At 50.3% G+C, this 18,709-nt stretch overlaps 1 protein-coding gene and 1 long non-coding RNA gene across 13 annotated transcripts in view; one reads left to right on the top strand and one right to left on the bottom strand.

Annotated features, from left to right (window-relative positions):
* Nucleotides 1-8,816, bottom strand: part of ADGRB1 (adhesion G protein-coupled receptor B1) — a 294,127-nt gene extending 285,311 nt beyond the window's left edge. For all 12 annotated transcript variants that reach the window (XM_027724710.2, XM_027724713.2, XM_027724716.2 and 9 more), the window contains exon 1: nucleotides 8,611-8,816. The gene's annotated coding sequence lies outside the window, so the exon portion shown is untranslated. The remainder of the gene's footprint in view (nucleotides 1-8,610) is intronic.
* A 571-nt stretch (nucleotides 8,817-9,387) lies between these two features.
* LOC113989824 lies at nucleotides 9,388-15,571 on the top strand. Its single transcript, XR_003541416.2, has 2 exons — nucleotides 9,388-14,517; nucleotides 15,174-15,571. It is a non-coding gene; the product is annotated as an uncharacterized LOC113989824 (long non-coding RNA).
* Nucleotides 15,572-18,709: the final 3,138 nt, after the last annotated feature.

Raw genomic sequence — 18,709 nt, 5'->3', positions numbered from 1 at the left:
CAACGCTCTCAGGAACATGGTGGGATTCTAGGGATTGTCCTGTGTTGGACTTGATGATCCTTGTGTGTCCCTTCCAACTCAGGACGTTCAATGATTCTACTGAGGTGTGGGCAACTCAGAGGCCTCTCCCATGTACATCCCATATATGGCTTCTCCCATAAACACCCACTTGTTTGCCTGCCCACATGCTCTGTGAGCACAATCTCCACGCTCCTTATCACAGCCTCACACTCCTCTGGGCTGGCTGCACTCACCAGAGCAGACCAGGCACCAAATGTCCTTTGTCACGCGTTCTCCTTAAATCAAAACCCACCCCTGGAGCCATCAGAGTTTCCCTGGAAAGATGCTGTGCCTCGGGCAACACTTGCAAGGCAGGCAGCATGTCTGACCACTGACTAACCGTATCACTGCCAAGCTCCATCCCAAGTGGAAGTGCCAAGACAGCTCAGCCCTGCTCAGGGAAGAGGTTCATTGACATTTACACATTTAACATCACCAACGACTTAAGAGACAGCGGCTGCACAGGCTGCTAGGTTACAGAGACTTTCCTCTCCTCCCATCCCCGATTTCTGCCATAAAAATCAGAGGCTCTGTTGGAATTTTATCCTCATAGAGAGGTATTCTTGGGGCACATACAAGAAACAAATTCCCTGGCCATCACCTGCACACAGCAAGACTGTAATAAGCTCCAAAAAAGCAAGGTGCTCACCCTTGCCCCTTGCTTTGTATGCACAAATGTGTGGAGCATTTTGTTAGCAATTAACCCTTGTTTCAGCTCAATAGAGCTGATCAGATTGTAGAACAACATCTGAGAAGTGGAGATTAGAGGGCCAAGCTCTTTAGTACCTAAGGCACCAATGCAGCTACTCAAAATCTGATTTCTCTTTCTTCACCGGTAGTTGATTAAAGCCTTTTCAAGCAGTTCTTTCCAACCTGCAGATGCTGAAGTCAGGTGATTGAGAAAAACTGGGGGTTTTTTGGTGGTTTTTTTTTTTTTTTGGCTGGGAAATGGCAACAGCATGTATCTCAAGAATCTCAGAATAAAAATCAGGCCCAGAAAACACACCTAAGTGTGTGTCTGTCTGCACACATGTACTAATGCATAGCTTTGGTAGAGCTGACCACAGCACAGACATGCAAAGGCTTTAATAATGTGGTTCCAGAAGGGAGAAAACACTCCTAAAGCAGAAGATGAGTCCAGAAATAGATTGTGAGAGGATCAATTTTTCCTGCATACTGATTTATTCAAACCTTCTACGGTGGTGAAGCCCTCTATAACAAAATATCTGATTACAGGACTATGACCATAAATTCCACACACCCTCAAGCAATGGCCAATGAATAACTGACTTGTTAAGGGAACAGGACCTGCACAATGAATAAATCTACCAACAGGGCTCTCAATATAAAAGACCCCACCGGGACAGATTTCCTGCTGAAGGTGTATCGACTTTCATTTGCAGGAACCAGCAGATATTTGTTTCCAGAAGATCGCCATTGTTAGATTCCTGCTCAACAACATCCAGTTTCAGCCAGACTCCCGCCCCAGGATTAATCCATTTGCATGTCAATGAGTGCTGGACTACACAGAGGGCCATTCTGCAGTATTATACAAGGTCTCCTGCTTAATCCAGAGGGAATCCAAGGCAGGTACAGGAGATTTTCATACTTCCAAAGCCTTGGCTCTGGAGAGGCTTCAAGAAAATAAAGACTGAGAAAGGACATGAAAATATGACACAGAAGGAAGATTTAAGGGTGGACATGCACTCACAGTCAAGGCACAAGAAGAATAATTCATTCTTGGTGCTTAGCTGGTGTCCTTCATCTCAGAATTCCAAAGGAAATGTTGTTTGACCACATCCAGTTGAATGCTGGCACGGAGCCCCCCTGGGAAGGAGGAATCCGGGCATTCCCATTTCACAAATGAGAACACCCAAGTGCAGAGGGACCAATGTCTTAATTAACTGTGACCTGACCCCCTGGCCTGAGCCACGGGGCTTGGCAGTGGATGAGATCAGCCCTGTGAGGATGTCCTTGGTCCATAGTGGGAACTGCAGCTTTTAAAATCAAGCTATGGGGTTTTATGTTGGGGACACCAAACTTCCAGTGGTTTGTAGAGCTGGAGAATTAAATGATCATCCACAAGAAGACAGGAGCACAGATTGGACAAAGAGTTTTGGCTCCAAATCTATTTTAGCATGGATATCATGACCCCTATCCCAAATGCATTTAGAGAGAGAGAGCTCTGCTAACTCTCAATGAATATGGAATAGGTACATCTGCCAGGGATGGGATATTCCTAATAACTGACAGAGGGAAGAAAGAAAAGAGACATTTTGCAAACAGCAAGGACTTTGCTCCAGGCCAGCTGAGCTCCAAAAACTGAGGGAACACCTCCATCTAGCAAAGCCAGCCTGTAAACAGGCAGCTGACAAGGTGAGCATGCAGGTGGGAGTGCTGAAATCACAGCATGAGGTATCACAAGACCTGCCTCTGACCAAAAAACTAGATGTTCAGAGAAAGAGCTGGCAGTGATATCTACTGGTAAATGCACATGGTTTGCACAAAATGGTGCCCCAAACATATGCAGGATTCCTGTGTCCTTCTCTCAGGACAAATCAAGTCAGAAAGCAGCAGCTCTACCTGGACCAAACCAACAACTTAAAATCTGATGCTCACTGGAAGGAGGATTTTGTATATTTTATATATCTTGCTGCATGTGTGCACTTCAGCCAGCACACAGTGCATCACATAAGATTACACCCATCTGCTTCCATTTTTACCCCCAGCTACTCCAAACAGGTAGTTTTCCTTCCTTCCTAGATTTTCTTACAAGGGTTCTGTCCGTTCTTCCCCCAGATCCCGTTTCCTTTCCCTGATCCTCCTTGTCCCAGGGATAAGGCAGGGCACCAACAACACAGAGCCTACCTTTTCAACAGCTCATTTGTCACCAGCTGGTCACTCCTTAATCAATGTTTTATGAAGGGATATTTCAGAAAAAAATGCAGAGGGAGTAGGAGAAGGAGAGTAGGAAACCATCCCTGGTTTAATTCTGATAACATTGGCAGGGGGTGTTTCGCTCCAACAAATTAAAATCAGCAAATCTCTCATTTTCTCTGACAGAGGTAACCAATTTAAATTTTCATAAAGGGGGCAGTGATGTGTGTCTGCCAGACAGAGTCACCAATCTAGCAGCCCTCTGATTTAAAATGTTATCTTTCCTTTCCTTTTTTTTTTCTTTTTTTTTTTCCCCCCTCTTCCCTCAGAGCTTCCTGGAGCAACATGACAGATTATCTCAGCATAATCAGACTAATACAAACCCCTTGCTCCAAGAGGCACCGCGAGGAATTTCTAAGCCCAAGACGTGACGACAAATGGATGTTCTGAAGGGACTTCATTTACTGCTCATTTTCCTTTCCCTTATTCTTTTTTATTGTTGTGTTTTGTAGCCTCAGCACCCTGCAAACCGTATTAAAGAGCCAAATATCACATGGAGTGCATGTAAGAGAGAGGGAATTACTCTCTCCCCGTGGGCTGCCCTGCCAGATTGCTCTCCAAAAGACAAGTTTGGCCTCCAGTTGATAGTTTCTTATGTTCTAATAAAATGCAACCAATATTGGGTCAGGGATGGTGTGGGGCTCTGGAAGAATTGCCTTTTGGGCAGAAGGAACATTAAGAAGGGTTACAAGGCAGATGGAACCTCCAACACTGGGATGCTGGAGGATGCTGAAGACCAGGATAACATCTGTGCTGGCCCTGACTTGGAGAAATGAGGGTTGGCACAGCTCCCTATTGTAGTGATTTGGTACTTAGAGGGCTTGTCCCTGTGGATTTGGGATCTTAGGGGGCCATATATGAATCATAGAGTTACAGAATGGTTTGGGTTGGAAGGAACCTTAAAGCTTATCTCATTCCACCCCCTGCCATGGACAGGGACACCTTCCACTAGCCCAGGTTGCTCCAAGCCCTGTCCAACCTGGCCTTGGACACTTCCAGGGATGGGGCAGCCACAGCTTCTCTGGGTAACCCATTCCAGTGCCTCACCCCTCTCACTGGGATGAATTTCTTCCTAATATTTAATGTAAAGGAAAGGAGTGCATCTCAAATCAAAAGGAGCCCCTGCCTCTCCAGTGCAGATGGAACAGTGAAACACTGTTTTCCCTGGAAGACATCCCTCCTATCCCCACCTTGGCTGAGAAAACGGTGCCCCAGCCCCTTTCTTCCTGTGCTTCAGACCCCAAATCCCTACGCCACCCAAATATATGGATGGACAGCAACTCCCACCAGCAACTTAACTCTTGGCCAAGTTTCACCCGAGCACAAGCACCACCCTCCTGCCCTCTTTAATATCGGCACCTTTTGCAAACCTCAGACAAGCAGAGAGCCCAGGGAACTTGGGGAAGGAACCATGAGAAGGACACGGGAGCATCCTGTGAAAGGTGAACACTGGGATGTGATGGGGACTTTCTCTGCAGCCACACGGAGCCGTTCTGACATGTGCTGTGACACCAAGACTCCTCTGCAAACCCCCAGGCCAGGTGCCAGCTCCCTTCCCTTGGAAGGCTCGCTTGGGGATGGGAATTTTCTCCAAGGGGAGGAGGCGAGCTGGTTCCAGAGACAGCCTGTCATCCATCTTGAAGAAAATACTCCTCTCTCTTTGCACCTCTCCTAGAAAGGTGGCAACCGGTGCACTGCGAGCCCGGGATCAGCCCCGGAGAAAAGCTTTGACTCATTTGTTTACCAGCGCAGGTTTCCTGGAGCTAATTAATGAGCCGAGCTGATCCCCGGCAACAGGTATCGATGGCAGGGGATTTCCTGCGTGCTGCACTCGAGCTACGGGAGAAGGTGAATCTGGATCTAGGAACACGCTGCTTTCCCCTCTCCCTCCCTCTAAAAAGGGGTAAAGAAAAGCCATCTGTAGCCGCACAGTCACTGCGGGAATCCCTTCCATCATCTCCCCTTCCCAGGAGAGATGATGGGGCACGATCCCACTATGGGTGGACTCGCAGGAGCAGAGTGCTCGGGCAACCTTTTCCCCCGCTTGTACGGAGCAAGGGATGGTGTGAAGACCCTCAGCAAGCCCTTAGAGCTGGGGGCTGCCCCTCTCAATCCTGGGCACGGGGGTAACAGAGCTGCTCACCCCACTTGCACTCCCATGGAGAGCCCGTGGAAGCTCAACGAGCCTCTATTTTCACAACGATGTTGAAATTGGGGAGAAGAGGGAGGGTGAAACGTGGGGGAGTGTGGTAAAAAAAACACGGGGGGAGGGGGGCAAAAAGTCCATGGGAAGGTGATGCTAGAGACTGAGACATAAACCCCCGTGGGCGGCGTGTTTCTGGTGCGGGGTGCGAGGCAGCGCTTCTTGCGAGCCCCAGCCGTGCAGGTGGGGTGTTTTTTTTTTTGTTTTTTTTTTTTTTTTTTTTTTTTTTTTTTTGTTTGGGAGAGGATAAGGGGGAGCAGCGCTCCACGGGCTGTGCCGAGCATCCGAGCGCTCCGGGGGCGGCGAGCGGCGATAGCCGGGCTGCGAGCGCCACCTCCCCGCCGCTCGCCGCAAGCCCCGACCGCCCCCGACAGCCCCCCCGGTACCGCGAATGGGCAGGGGGGAGATGTGGAGGGGACCCTGACACCAGGTTGAGATGCCCCCCCATCCTTTCCCAGCCTCTCCCGCCCCCGCGGTTCCAGCGGGAACGGTCCCGATGCTGTGGGAAGGATGGAGAGCGCGCATGTGTGTGTGTGCGTGTGTGTGTTGGGAGGGGGTGTCATTGAGTTTAGGGTGGTTGAAAAAGGAGTCTGTGGGGTGATGTAAGGGAGAGAAGGGCTGTGTGACTGTCCCAGACCACCTCTGAGGGCCTGTGGGGCAGAGAGTGTTGCAGGTCTCCCTGGTGTGCCAAAACAGTGGGATGGGGGGGTGCTCCCCCCACCGTGGAGGGTGCCTGTGGCTGCTCCTTGAGGTCTGATTGGAGATCAGGTGTGTTTCCCCACACACACATTTCCCAGCCAGGGTATGGGGTCTGGCACACGGACCTGCCTCAGTTTCCCCCATGTAAGGAGAAGAGAGGTAGAGAAAATTCATAACTAGAAAACCCCTGCACTTTGCAGCCAGCCCTTCCCTGAGCCTCTTCACCTTTAGTGGTCGGTTATGAGGGGCTCCAAGCCCCTATCCCTCCACCCAGGGCTCTGCAACACCATCCCAAGTGCTATGGGAAGGGCCAGGGGTCCTGCTCCTGCCCTGCCTGTGCCTTTACCCCATCCAGTTTCCTCCTGGCCTTCCCCTTCTCCCTCCACAGCAGAAGTGATGCTGCACCCTGACCCCTCTAGATCACACAGAGCATGGAGGTCCCCTGTTCCCCCTGCCTCAGCACCCCCGTGCTCCCCATGCCCCTCTGAGCACCCTCAGACAGGGTGTCCTGCCTGCTCAGCCCTCTGCCTGTCCCCTGCCTGGCTCAGCGCCGTGCCCACCCTGTCCCCTGGCAGTGCGGCTTGGTTGGTGCAATTCCTCAGCACCCTCCCAGGGTAAAAACCTCCCTGGCTCTTCCCTGAGACCTCCTTCCTCTTCCTCGGAGAGGTCTCCCGCACAGCAAGGACTGTGGGACCCAGGTTAATGAGTCATTAATTAATTAGGGACCCACTTAATATGCATGGGGAGTTGTTTGTTTCCTTTAGCTGCCCGGACTTTGGATGAGATCCCAGCTCTGCGAAGCCTCCAGCCTCGTCTCCCAGCTGATAATAGATAATACAGATATTTCAGCACCAGCCAAAGCAGAGTCATCACCATTAACACACAGCCCTCCCCGCTCCGCCGCGGAGGTCATCAGGCAACTCCGCCGAGTGCCGGGGGCTCATCCCTGCCGGCTTCCCTCAGGCTTTGCACGGTCAGGTGAGAGCAAACCTGTCGCTAATCAACAGGTAACGGGGCTGGGGAGGTGTCCCCTGCGCCCGGAGCACCCCTGGCTCCCTCCCAGGGAGGCTTTGGAGACGCTGCGATTCTCGCTCTGCCGCACAGGCAGGTTTGGGCATCTGTCAAAGTAGCTCCGCTCTTCCTCAGCCCCCTCCTTCCCCTCCTCCTCTTCCTCCTCCCTCAGCCATCAGATGTCAGCTGGCCCTGGCATTCGCCAGACCCGGTGCTGGAGGTGGGTTGAGCCTGAGCCTTGGAAAGCCCCGACTCCGAAGGGATGGAGTGGTCAGGGATGGAAGGGGGGGGTGTCTTTTTGCCCTCCATCCCTTTGACCTTGCCTTGATGCTCCCTTCCCTACCACCTCCTGTCTGTGCAACGGATTCACAGGGGTTGTTCCCGTGGCCAGGGCAGGATCGGGGACCTGAGTGGCACAACCGAAGGGACCTGGCGGAGTTGATCTGAAACCCGAGCCTTCGATTCGGGGAGCGCTGCTGCTCTCAGCCAGGACCGGGGGCACAACCAGGCTGAAAAGTCCCTTTGAAACATCCACCTGATCCCCTCCATCCCGCTTTTCCCCTTTTCCTTCCAGCCTTGGCAAAGCCATGGCTGAAACACCTCTGTGAAAGTCTGAAGATGCATCAACAGCCACCCTCCATCAGCGAATGTCAGGCCGTGAAAGGGAAGGGGGCGGTGGGGGAAGAGGGAGAGACAAATTTTGCGATTCATTCCCACACAGGGTGATTCAGAACAAGATGCTTTGTAATTACGCATCCCTGATGGAGACTCCTTCTCTCGCCACCCTCCTCCCCAACCTCAAAGAAAGCCTAAGCCGTGCCTGGGTGCCAGCATCCCCCAGGAGCACAGCTCCGGGAGCAGCATGTGTGTGTCTGTGTGTCTGTGCCGTACTCCGAGCCCTACACAGGCTAAAGGCTCATTTTCTCCTCCCGTGTGAAGCAAAGTGCTGATAAATGGCATTTGGGGGGGCACATCAGGAGCTCACCCCTCCCCAGCCGTTGCCTCCAGCCCCGGGTAGGAGCCACACAAGCGGCGAAGCAAAAAAGACCCTTCACCCTCCCACCACCTCTCCAAGGAAAAAGGGGAAGGCGAGAAGCTGTGATAAGGGCAGATTCACGCCCGGGGCAGGCAGCTGCCTGTCCTTCCGAGACTTTGTTTGCCAACATTGCAGGCTGAGGAGTCCCGGACCCCAGGGCAGCCCGCGAAGGCACCGCGGCTTCACAGCACTTTGCAGTTCAGCCCCGGCTGGCTCTGCAGCTCTCCTGCCGCGATCCCCCGCTCCTCTTCCCTCTCCTGGTTGCCTTCCCCCCAAAAAAACCCAACCCAATCCCCAGCTGCTTTCCCCAGGACACGACTGCATTTCCCCCTCCGCATCCTGCAGACATCAATATTTTCCTCCACCGCTTGATGTTTGCCCACAGGACCCGCATGCACAAAAGTTAAAACTTCCCATGTCAGGGAATGATTATGCTCTATCCGTCCAAATTTCAGAGCTGAGGGGACGAAAGCACCCTCCGGGTGCTGTTTCCAGGGGTAAAAGCAGAGGAAGGGGTCCCCAGCGCTGCCCCCATCCCTGCCTCCCCTGGGGATGGAGACAGACACCCCCCCCTGCGCTCCAGGCAAAGCGCAGCCCGGAGAAGTCGCGTTCCCTTTCTCCCTACCCTCCGTTGAAGAAGGAAGTGTGGCCGGGAGCCCCTTACCTTGCCGAGCTCCCCAGGTTTTATATCCTCCTTCTTCCCTTTGTCAAATTCCAAATGGAAACCAGCAACATATCCAGGGGTAACCAGCCCAACATTGGGCAGCGCGTGAAGTCCAAAGGATGGCAGAGCTCTCCCTCCCTCCTCTTCCTCCACTCTCGCCTCTACATATATATATACATACACATTTATATATATATATATATATATGTATCTATTAAAGGGAAAAGGGGGAAAAAATCCTAAAAGAAATGGGGGTGGGGAGGGAAAGGAAAGGAGAACCTTTGGTGTCTCTGCAGACAGGCAGGTAGAAGAGAAAAGCCAAAAATAATTAAGCCGTTTTTTGAGGAATCCTTAGGAGAGAGGGAAAACGCAGTTAAAAGCCAGTAAATCATTAGATCCAAGCAGACAATCAAGTCTTCTCCTTTGGAAAAAAAAAAAAATATACAGCAGGGTTCAGAGTAGCTTTCCCAGTAGCGAGGAGCGAGAATGGTCTTCTTCAGAAAGATATGTTTGTTTAAAATCCACTCGTCTGCTTTTCCTTCTTTCTCTCTCTTCTCCCCCCACTTTTCTTTTTTTTTTTTTTCTTTTTCTTTTTTTAAATTCTGCTTCTGAATCTCTCTCTGTGAAACTAGATCCAGTCTTTGTAGCCAGGGGCTGCATTAAGGATTACATCAGGCTTTTATAAGCTTTCCAGATCACACATTAGAGTGAGAGAGAGAGAGAGAGAGAGAGAGGGAGGGAGGGAGGGATAGGAGGGAGGGATGAAATGCACACACACATACACACGCACACGCACGGATCGGAGCTTTGTAAAACAGGCAGCTATAGGCAAGGACCCGAACTGACACGGTATCGCATCGGGCATGCTCCGCTAGCCTACAGGATGGATGGATGGATGGATGGATGGAGCAGAGGAGCCCAGCGACAGCCGGAGCGCGCTGGAGCCCAGGCAGCGCAGCCTCCCCGGGACAGCTTAGCCCTAAGCGGGGAGCCAGGAGGTGAAGAGGGAGCCGGGAAGGTGGTGGTGAGGATGGCGAGGGCTCTGTTCCCCTCCCCGCTCCCCAAAAAACCTGCGGAGGTTCGGCGCGGAGAGGTGCCGCTCGCCCGCAGAGGGATGCGCAGAGACGCGGCTCGGCGCTGCCGGGGTACAGCCGGGGACAGGGGGGCTGGGGGACTCTCCCACCACCCCCCCGGAGCCTCCCCGGAGCTCACAGGTTGCCGAGAGGGACGGGACACGGGACAGGGCGGCAGGGACCACCGGGGCAGTGGGTCCCCCAGCCCATCAGCCCGGCAGGCGGGGGGGTGATGAGGAGGAGGGCGGTGATGGGGGGACCTCCCCCAGCACCCCGGTTTGGCCGTGGCTTTGCACCAGGGCAGGAGACGACAACAGCCGTTAACCCTTTCCTAATTGTTTGATTTTAACCTCTCTCCTGGCATCCTCCCCAATTCCTTGCTCCATTAACCCAAAATATTGGGAGAATGAGATGAGGGGGATATCACATCCACGTAACGCCCCAGGGGTAGAAGGAGGGGGGGGGGGAGGGAAAGTTTGAGCAGATGGAGGAGGAGGAGATGGGCTGGGGTGAAAGGCTCAGGCTGCATCCCAGCAGCTTTGGGCTAAAGCTGCTGCCTCCGGCTTTACAGCCCAGGGAAGGTTCCCCGGGAATGAGGAGCCTCCCGAGCAGAGGGGGGGGTCTGGGAAGGGAGTGGAGGGAAGAGGGATAAGGCTCGAGAAGGGGGGAAGAGCTGGGGGTCTTCAGAATCTTGTCAGGCTTCAGGACCTGCCCCTTGTCTTTAACCTTTTCTACTCCAAAAGGGGGAAACCACCCCCTTTCCCTGACAAAACCATCTCCCTCCCTGTCCGGGGTGCTGCTTCCCAACAGAGGAGGGGCACAGACCTTCTCGAGGGGCAGAGGTGAAGATCCCATCTGCCATCAGCCTTTATCCCTCTGTCTTAGGGAGGGTGAAGAGCACCCCATTTCTCCTCACAGGGACTCTCCAGGGCACCTCCACCCCCTTCCCTCGGCCTTCTTTCCCTTTCCTCCCTTCCCTTCACGTCATCCGGCCCTTTTACCCCCGTTTCCACACCTTCAAACCTCTCGTATCCCTAAAAAACTTCGCGGGGAAGGAGAAAATCCTTCCTTCAGGGGAGCTGAGCAGCAAGCCCTGGCTGTGGTGGAGCGCAGCGAACCAGCCTCTCCTCATCCCCAGCCGGCACTGCAGCATCGCCGGCCAAAGGCATCTGTGACATCTCCAGTTAAGCAGGGACTGGAGCAAAGGGGCAGCTGGGGCCTGAAATGCGTGTTTTTAGCCGACAGGCGGCTATGCTGGATTAGCGCCGTGCATGCTCCGAATGGAAATCTCTCCCTTTCTCTCTCCAGCCTTTCGGGAGTTTGTTTTCTTGCAAGAAGGTTCCCTGTGCCTCCGAGGCCCCCAGGGATTTCTTCTCTATTTCTCCAGCTTCTCTCTCTCTCTCTCTCCAGCCCTGGCAGGTGCAAACAGGAGAGGGGAAAGCTTTGGAGGGAAACACGGAGTGCTTGGGAAAAAGAACCTAAGAAATGTGTTCTGCCCCTGTGAGCCCCGTGGGGCAGCTCTGTCTTGCTTTTGGGGTGGTGGGGGGAATGAGGGGCGCTCACCTTCCCTGTCTTGTGGTTGGGGAGACCAGACAGAGCAAGGTGCAGCTGGGAATCTCTCCTGTGTTGCAGGGCAAAGAAGCTCAGCATGAGGAAGAAGTGCCAGAAAGTGCCCCTGAAAAAACTAAAACCCATTTTCAGTTCCCATTGCTGCAATGGGGAGTGATGGAAAACACATCTTTGTGGGAATGGGGAGCTGTACTCAATGCAATGGATCATAAAATCATAGAATATCCTGAGCTGGAAGGGACCCACAGGGATCATCAAATGCAGCTCCTGGCCCTGCACAGGACAACCCCAGGAATCCCACCACGTGCCTGAGAGTGTTGTCCACAGATGCTGAAAAATATCCCTGCAGCCCATTTCTTTCCAGGCCTAAGTAGAGAAGTTTGTGAATCCCCAGACCCTCATTTAACAAAAGGGTAGACATGCCCCAAACCTTAAAAATGAAGAGAAGACAGGCCTGAGCTCCTCATTTCTCACTGTGTGCCCTCCGGGGAGAACTGAGGGTGAGCTGCAACACTGAACAGGACATGTGAGGATTTGGGGTCTGCAATGGGTTGAGGTAATCAAATGCAATAACTCACCTTTCTCTCTGGTTTTGCACATCTGTGAAGGGATGAAGAGGAAATAACTTCACCACAATGCACAGGGATCTGTGAAGTTCACTCCTGTAGGATATCTGGAGAGCAAAGAAATCTGTTCATAGAGCAAGAGATGCTCTCAAAACATCAGGTCTTCTAGAAATCTGCCTTTCGGGAGACATATACCTTTCCTTCCATCCTGCCAAAACAACCAAAGCGTGGAATCCACAGGGAGAACAACACATATAAGGACCCCTTTTTTCATGGTTGTCTCCCCTGCTCCCCATGGAGGGGCCTTGCTGGGACCACTCTGCCCAGCTGTATGATTTATTTGTGACACAGAAAGACTTAGAACAGAGATCCCTGCCCTGTTTTGCTTGAAACTGTGCAGAAATGACCAAAAGGCCTCAGCTCATCCCAAACTGGTAACCTCTGTCCCATCACAACATGGTGTGATGACTCCAGAAGTTACTCAATGCACCACCGGGACCTTCCAGTGTCATTCCCAGAGGAAAGAGAAGCAGACAGGAGTAGCAAAAGCAGGGATTAGAAGGCCCAACAGCTTCTGGGACACACCATCCCCAGACCATCTTGATGGTGCTGTAAGGTCAACCCACCCATGACAGCATTTGGGGAGGTACTGGGTGGGTTTTATGACAAACACTGGCTTTGCTGTCCAAAAACACAACCAAGAGACAGCTATCATTCTCTGCTCTGCTCTGTGGTCTTTGTCCATGGTCTGTTTTCTGTCTGGGTTTTGGAGATTGAAAAGCTTGAGTTGGATCCAGCTGTAATTTTCCACTTCCCTCTGTCACCCCCCCCCCCAGCAAACTCAATAGAGATAAACAAACTCTCTACCCTTACAAACACTTTGAATTTAGAACACACTTATTGCACAGAAAATGCCTCTTGTTGTCAGAGGCAACACTGGTCAAGAGCAAAAAATGGGATGGGAATTTCCATGGATAAATGCAGCACCTCTGGGAATCTGCAAAGAGATTTTGGGACAAGGATTAAGCTGCTTTGGGGGCCTAAGTGGGTCTCAGACTACAAAGTACATGAGGGAGGCATGAAAGAGAGAAAAACATTTTCTATCTGCCCCATTTTTCTACCTTCTTTTGAAGCACCTTCTATAGATGAAAATAGTCTGTTTGGGCTGGAAACTGTTCAGAGCTGGTTTAGGCTTGTTAACTCTGTCCTCCCACCTCCCACTTTGGAAAGGTAGGATTGTAGTGCCATTGGAATAATATATCTGCCCCTAAAATCTGCTGGAAGCACAATTCCAATGCAGAGAAACTGAGTTCAGTTTGTTGGAGGAGCCCCCTCCTTCCAGGGGCAACTCCAGCCACTGGAGGTTTAAATGAGGATGGTAAGAAAAAAAAAAAGGGAATGCCTGGGATTCCCGGAGGATGTGTTTGAAGAGGATAACTGCAAAGGAGGACAGCTTGTAAGTAATCAGTTTACTTCCCCTCCAGCAACAGATACCACTGTGTTTACATCTATAGCACCTTGCATTGTGTCTGGTTAAAGATCTGCTTAAACATTTCAAATTTCCTGCTAGTCACATCCTTCTGCTGAAGGGTAACATGGAATAAGTCAGCTTTACACAGGACTTGAAGGGGATTTTCCTATTCCCCCCTCTCACTGGCTTGTCATTTCCACCTCACTTTTGTTGTTGCTGTTGTTGTTGTCATCAATTTTTTATACATATTTCTAATGACTTTTCATTCCTGTTACCAGCTGTGGTTTCTGCTGGCAGGAGCTGCTCAGGAGTGTTAAGGTTCACATCATCACATGTCAAACCCAGCAATCACAGCCTCTTCTAAGGGCGAGGGAGGAAAGTCCTGTTCCTCCTCACGTGGGTTGTATCTATTAAGTGAAAAAATTTTCTGTGTTCAAGGAGTGTCTTGGCTCAAAGTCCTCCATTCTTGGACAACTTGCAAAGAGGCTTCTCCTAAAATGGGAATTTAGCATTAAGCCCATTTTCTAGACTTGTAAAGTGAGGCAGGGCAGCAGTCCCAGCTTCCTAAGTGACAGCTTGGAAAACCCTAACTCCAGCCCACTCCCTTAACCAGCCTGCTTTGCACACCAGGGTCAGGGGACAACTTTATGGAGCCCAAAAGAAGAGTCCTAATGAGGGGGACAAGCACCAGCACACACAGTCATGGCCAGAGACGGTGGATGGAGCTTGGATGAGTGACTGGAATGTTGGTGAAGAAGCCACTCACCAGAGTTCCAAAACTCTGGGATCATCAAGGGGAGAGGATAAAACCCACCCCTGAAAGCATTTGTGGTGCTGGCTCTGGCAGCAGGAAGGAATGATGAGGCCCCAAGCCTAAATATTCACAATTCTCTTTTTCCAGAGCTTTGAACTGATCCTGAGCTTTTCTCTTTCCTCACTTCCTGACTAGGAACAGAAGGGGTGGGGAGGAGATGTTCATGACATCCTTCTGCTGCCTTCCCATTCCACAATGACGATCTACAGTCACTGTGGCTCCAGCTTCCTTTACCTCTACCCCCCACCTCTTCCACATGTCCATTCCCTGACACACACACTCCTGTGGGGATCACAGGAGCTTTACACATCACTTCTGGACAGACTACGGAGGGAGAGGGATTCCTCCTCCTGTGGCAAGGCCAAAAGCTGGTGAAGATCCAGGAACCAGAGGCTGAGGATCAAGAGTGTGAAGGTAAAAGCAAAGTGCACTTTTGGCCCAGAGTGACACCATTGCCAGTGAAGACAAAACCAAATGGCCACATAAAGGGAATTTCTCTAACAACTGCTCATCTCTTTCTCATCCTTGTTCAGAAACTTTATTTACAGGAGAGAAAGTGCTGAACAACTTGTAAAAATAGCAACGGTAATGATAATTACAGCATCATTTCACACAGTCACAGAATGGTTTGGGTTGGAAGGGACCTTCAAGATCATCTTGTTCCAACCCTACCTCATGGGCAGGGACACCTTCCACTAGGCCAGGTTTTTCAAAGCCCCATAGATCCTCCTGATTGGGTGGTCTGCAGCAGCCCCCCACTCTACTGTCACCTGTCCCTGCCCTCCCTTAATCCTGACCCATAAACTCTCCTTCAGCTCCTCCTCCATCCCAAAAGGAGCTCCATGTGCTCCAGCTGGTCACTGACATCCAGGGTGACACCCCCTCCTCATCTCCTATGCCTGTCCTTCCTAAAGAGCCTGTAATCCTTCCATTCCAACACTCCAGTCATAGGATTCATCCCAATCCAGTCACAGGAACCATCCCACCACATCTCCATGATGCCAGTAAGATCACAGCCCTGCAGGCTTGTGCACATCTCTAACTCCTCTTGTTTATTCCCCATCCTGCAGGTTTTAGAGTTAGAGGCATTTAAATTGGATCACTGAGGAAGCCAATTTCCCATCTGGAATGGCTGGAATTCCTTTGTGCCGCTCTTCAGGTGCTTTCCTGCCGACTTGCAACCCCTCTCCATGCTCTGAGCATCTCTTGCTGACCCTGGCACCAAACCGATAGGAGTGGGATGGACTGGGATTCCCCTCCCCCGGGAACTTCATCTTCCCACAACAGCTGTTGGAAGCTTGGAGTCACTTGTTTAAAGTCTCGGTCAGAACAAAAGGTTTCTCTGTCACTGTAAAGCAGCTCCATTTGCAGGGCTCTCCCGGCCAATGTGCTTCCCGAGCAGAGCCATAGATGGCAGTACGTGGTATTTACAGAGTTGTTTCCCCGAGTAAATCTTCTTATTTTAGCAGAAAGCGAGAGAATTTCATTTCCTTGTAGTTACAACGCGCTCAGAATGCGAATCCTAAATCAATGGAGGAAGCAAGAAAAGCCTCCTTGCCTGAGCACTGGCAGACAGAGCTTGAAATGCAAAATCCCTCTGTGCTGTATAGGATTGTCTATCCCCTTTCACAGGGATGATACCTGGAGAGTTGAACAAGAAAACAATTTTTCATACTGGAAGAAGAAGCTGAAGATACCTCAAGTGACTGTCACAAAAGCCTGAAATGAGCTCAAAATTCCAGGATCACTTTCACAAAGCAGCAGCTGGGCACGTGAATGGGAGTTCAGTTCAGGCCAGTCAAAACATTTTGATTTCAATACCTATTCCCCCTTTTCTATTGCTTTAGTATCACTAGGTTAGCTTTAAAAATTCAAAATAATATTTAAGCAATAATGTTTGGGATTTTTTTTTCCCCTTCTTTTCTCCTTCTTATAAAAAAACACTTTCACACACTGATGTCTAATATCAGTGAACTGATACTTCTGCCCAAAGACAAAGCTAAGAACCCTATGGAAGGAATATGTAACTAATAGCAAGCTTCTTTCTCTTCCTGCTGGGTATTTGGTTTATCAGAGCAACACAGTGGAGGGACTTTATTAATCAAAGCTTTTTATTAATTGAAGCTTTTTAATAACTGAAGTACTGGTGCTACATCAGATCAACTGATGCTTCTGGCCAGAGCTGGGGCAAACTCACATCTTCTCCCCTCTTGCAGCAAGAGAAATGACTCTTACACCTGAAGTTAAATAAAAACACTTTGAACTGGAGAAAAAAAAAAAGAAAAAAAAGTCTTCATCAGGAACACTCCCTCCTTCCACATTTAAAATTCCACACAGCCAATGAGTCCACTAAAAGGTGGCACCTCCAACAGGAATTTATAAATAATCCCAGCCAGTAAATGACCACATCTGTGGGTTGTTGAGTTGGGTTTGCCTGGCAAGCTTTTGGTAGTGGGGGGTGGGCTCCTATGAAAGGCTTCTGGGAGCTTCTCCCGTGTCAAAAGGAGTCAGTGCCAACCAGCTCCATGATGGACTCACCACTGGGCACGGCCAAGCCCACCAGCATCTGTGCCAGCACCTCTGGGATTTAAGATTTAAGAAGGTGGGGGGGAAAAAAAGATGCGTATAACTCCAACCTAAGAGAGAAGATGGGAGAGAAACAGCCCTGAAAATACCCAGGTGAGTGAAGAAGGAGGGGCAGGAGGTGCTCCAGGTGCTGGAGCAGGAATTCCCCTGCAGCCTGTGGTGAGGCAGCTGTGCCCCTGCAGCCCATGGATGCCCACGGTGGAGAAGAGAAAATCAAGAGTGAAGGGGAAGATTTTTTAAAGAACATTTGTATTTATTTCTCATTGCCCTACTCCAATTTAATTGGTAATAAAATAATTTCCCAAGTTGAGTGTGTTTTGCCCATGACAGTAACTGGTGAGGGATCTCTCCCTGCCTTTATCCCAACACATGAGCATTTCCTTATATTTTCTCTCCCCTGTCCAGCTGAGGGGAGTGAAAAAGTGCCTTTGATGGGTACCTGCCACCCAGCAAGGGTCAGCCCACCACAGTCATCTTCTTGCCCCCGTGTTCCCAACACCCAGGGACTGAACTCCACTTGATTTATTTACATACAAGGACCCAAGTCAGCTCTTCACTGATGTCAGAAGACATAAGCAAAAAAAAACCAAAACAAAACTGCAAAATTTCACACATTAGTGGTTTACAACCTCATTTTTCAGATTGAAACATTTCAAATCATCTCCCAAGCCTAATTCTTGGAAGACCAAGTGCTACCCGGCTCCCACAGAAACCAATGGAGTTGGTGAGTGCTCAGCCCCTTTCAGGATGTGTTCCTTTGATTCTCACATGAATGAAAATCTGTGGTTTTCCAACAACTTTGTTTCACCCAAACATCCTGAAATCAAAGGCTGATCCTCTGGTTGTGTAGATCACTTGACATAAACATATGTAAAACATATTTATCCCGAAATGTAGAGCTTATTGAAGCTACCTTGGAAGCCCTTCAGTGGAAAGTGGGATTAATCCTGAGTAAAATAAGAAAAAAAAATTAAGATTAAGTAAACCATTCACCCAAACTCAGCCTTGTGACCTTTGTGTTTGTTTTTTTTGTTGTTGTTGTTGATGTTGTTTTTTAGTGTTTGTTTGCGCTTTTGGATTTTGTTTGGGGTTTTTTTTGCTTGTGGTTTTTGTTTTGTTTTGGTTTTGTTGTTGTTGGTTGGTTGGTTGGCTTTTTGTGGGTTTTTTGTTTTGTTTTGTTGTTTTTGGTTTTGTTTGTTTGTTTGTTTTGTTTTTTGTTTTGCTGTTTTTTCTCAGCTGTAGTTATAATCTATGCTGGGCCATGTCTGTTTATGATAATGGAGGAATCATTTATCAGTTGGCTTACCAAGTCTCCTGCCATAAATCACGGAGAGCAGCTGAGACAAGCCTGGCTGTGGGGCCATGTGGCACCAGCACACAGCTCATCCCTCAGTGCTCCACGTGCTCACAAATGCTCTGCAAAGGCTTCCAGCAAAGTTCAGAAGTTCTGCAGCTCCAGTGACATTTGTAAATGCAAAGACCCGTGTCCTGGGCTGCATCCAAAGCAGAGTGGGCAGCAGGTGAGGGAGGGGATTCTCCTTTTCTACTCTGCTCTGCTGAGATCCCACCTGGAGTGCTGCATCCAGCTCTGGGTTTCCCAGCATGAGAGGGACATCAACTTGCTGGGGTGAGCCCAGAGGAGGCCACTGAGTTGATCAGAGAGCTGGAGCACCCCTGCTCTGGAGCCAGGCTGGGAGAGCTGGAAGTGTTCAGCCTGGAGAAGAGAAGGCTCCAGGAAGACCTGAGATCCCCTTCCAGGGCCTAAAGGGGCTCCAAAAGAGCTGCAGAGGGACTTGGGACAGTGGCAAGGAGTGATAAGACAATGGAAATGGTCTTAAGCTGAAGGAGGTTAGGTTTAGATCAGATATTAGGAACAAATTCTTTACTAGAAGGGTGTTGAGACACGGAAACAGGTTGCCCAGAGAGGTTGTGGATTCCTCCATCCCTGGAAGTGTTCCAGGCCAGGTTGGACAGAGCTTGGAGCAACCTGGGATAGTGGAAGGTGTCCCTGCCCATGGAA

The sequence above is a fragment of the Pipra filicauda genome, unplaced genomic scaffold (genome assembly GCF_003945595.2).
Source record: "Pipra filicauda isolate LSUMZ 115617 unplaced genomic scaffold, ASM394559v2 scaffold481_size456399_pilon, whole genome shotgun sequence".
Taxonomy (NCBI): domain Eukaryota; kingdom Metazoa; phylum Chordata; class Aves; order Passeriformes; family Pipridae; genus Pipra; species Pipra filicauda.
This window is presented reverse-complemented; position numbering and strand designations above follow the sequence as displayed.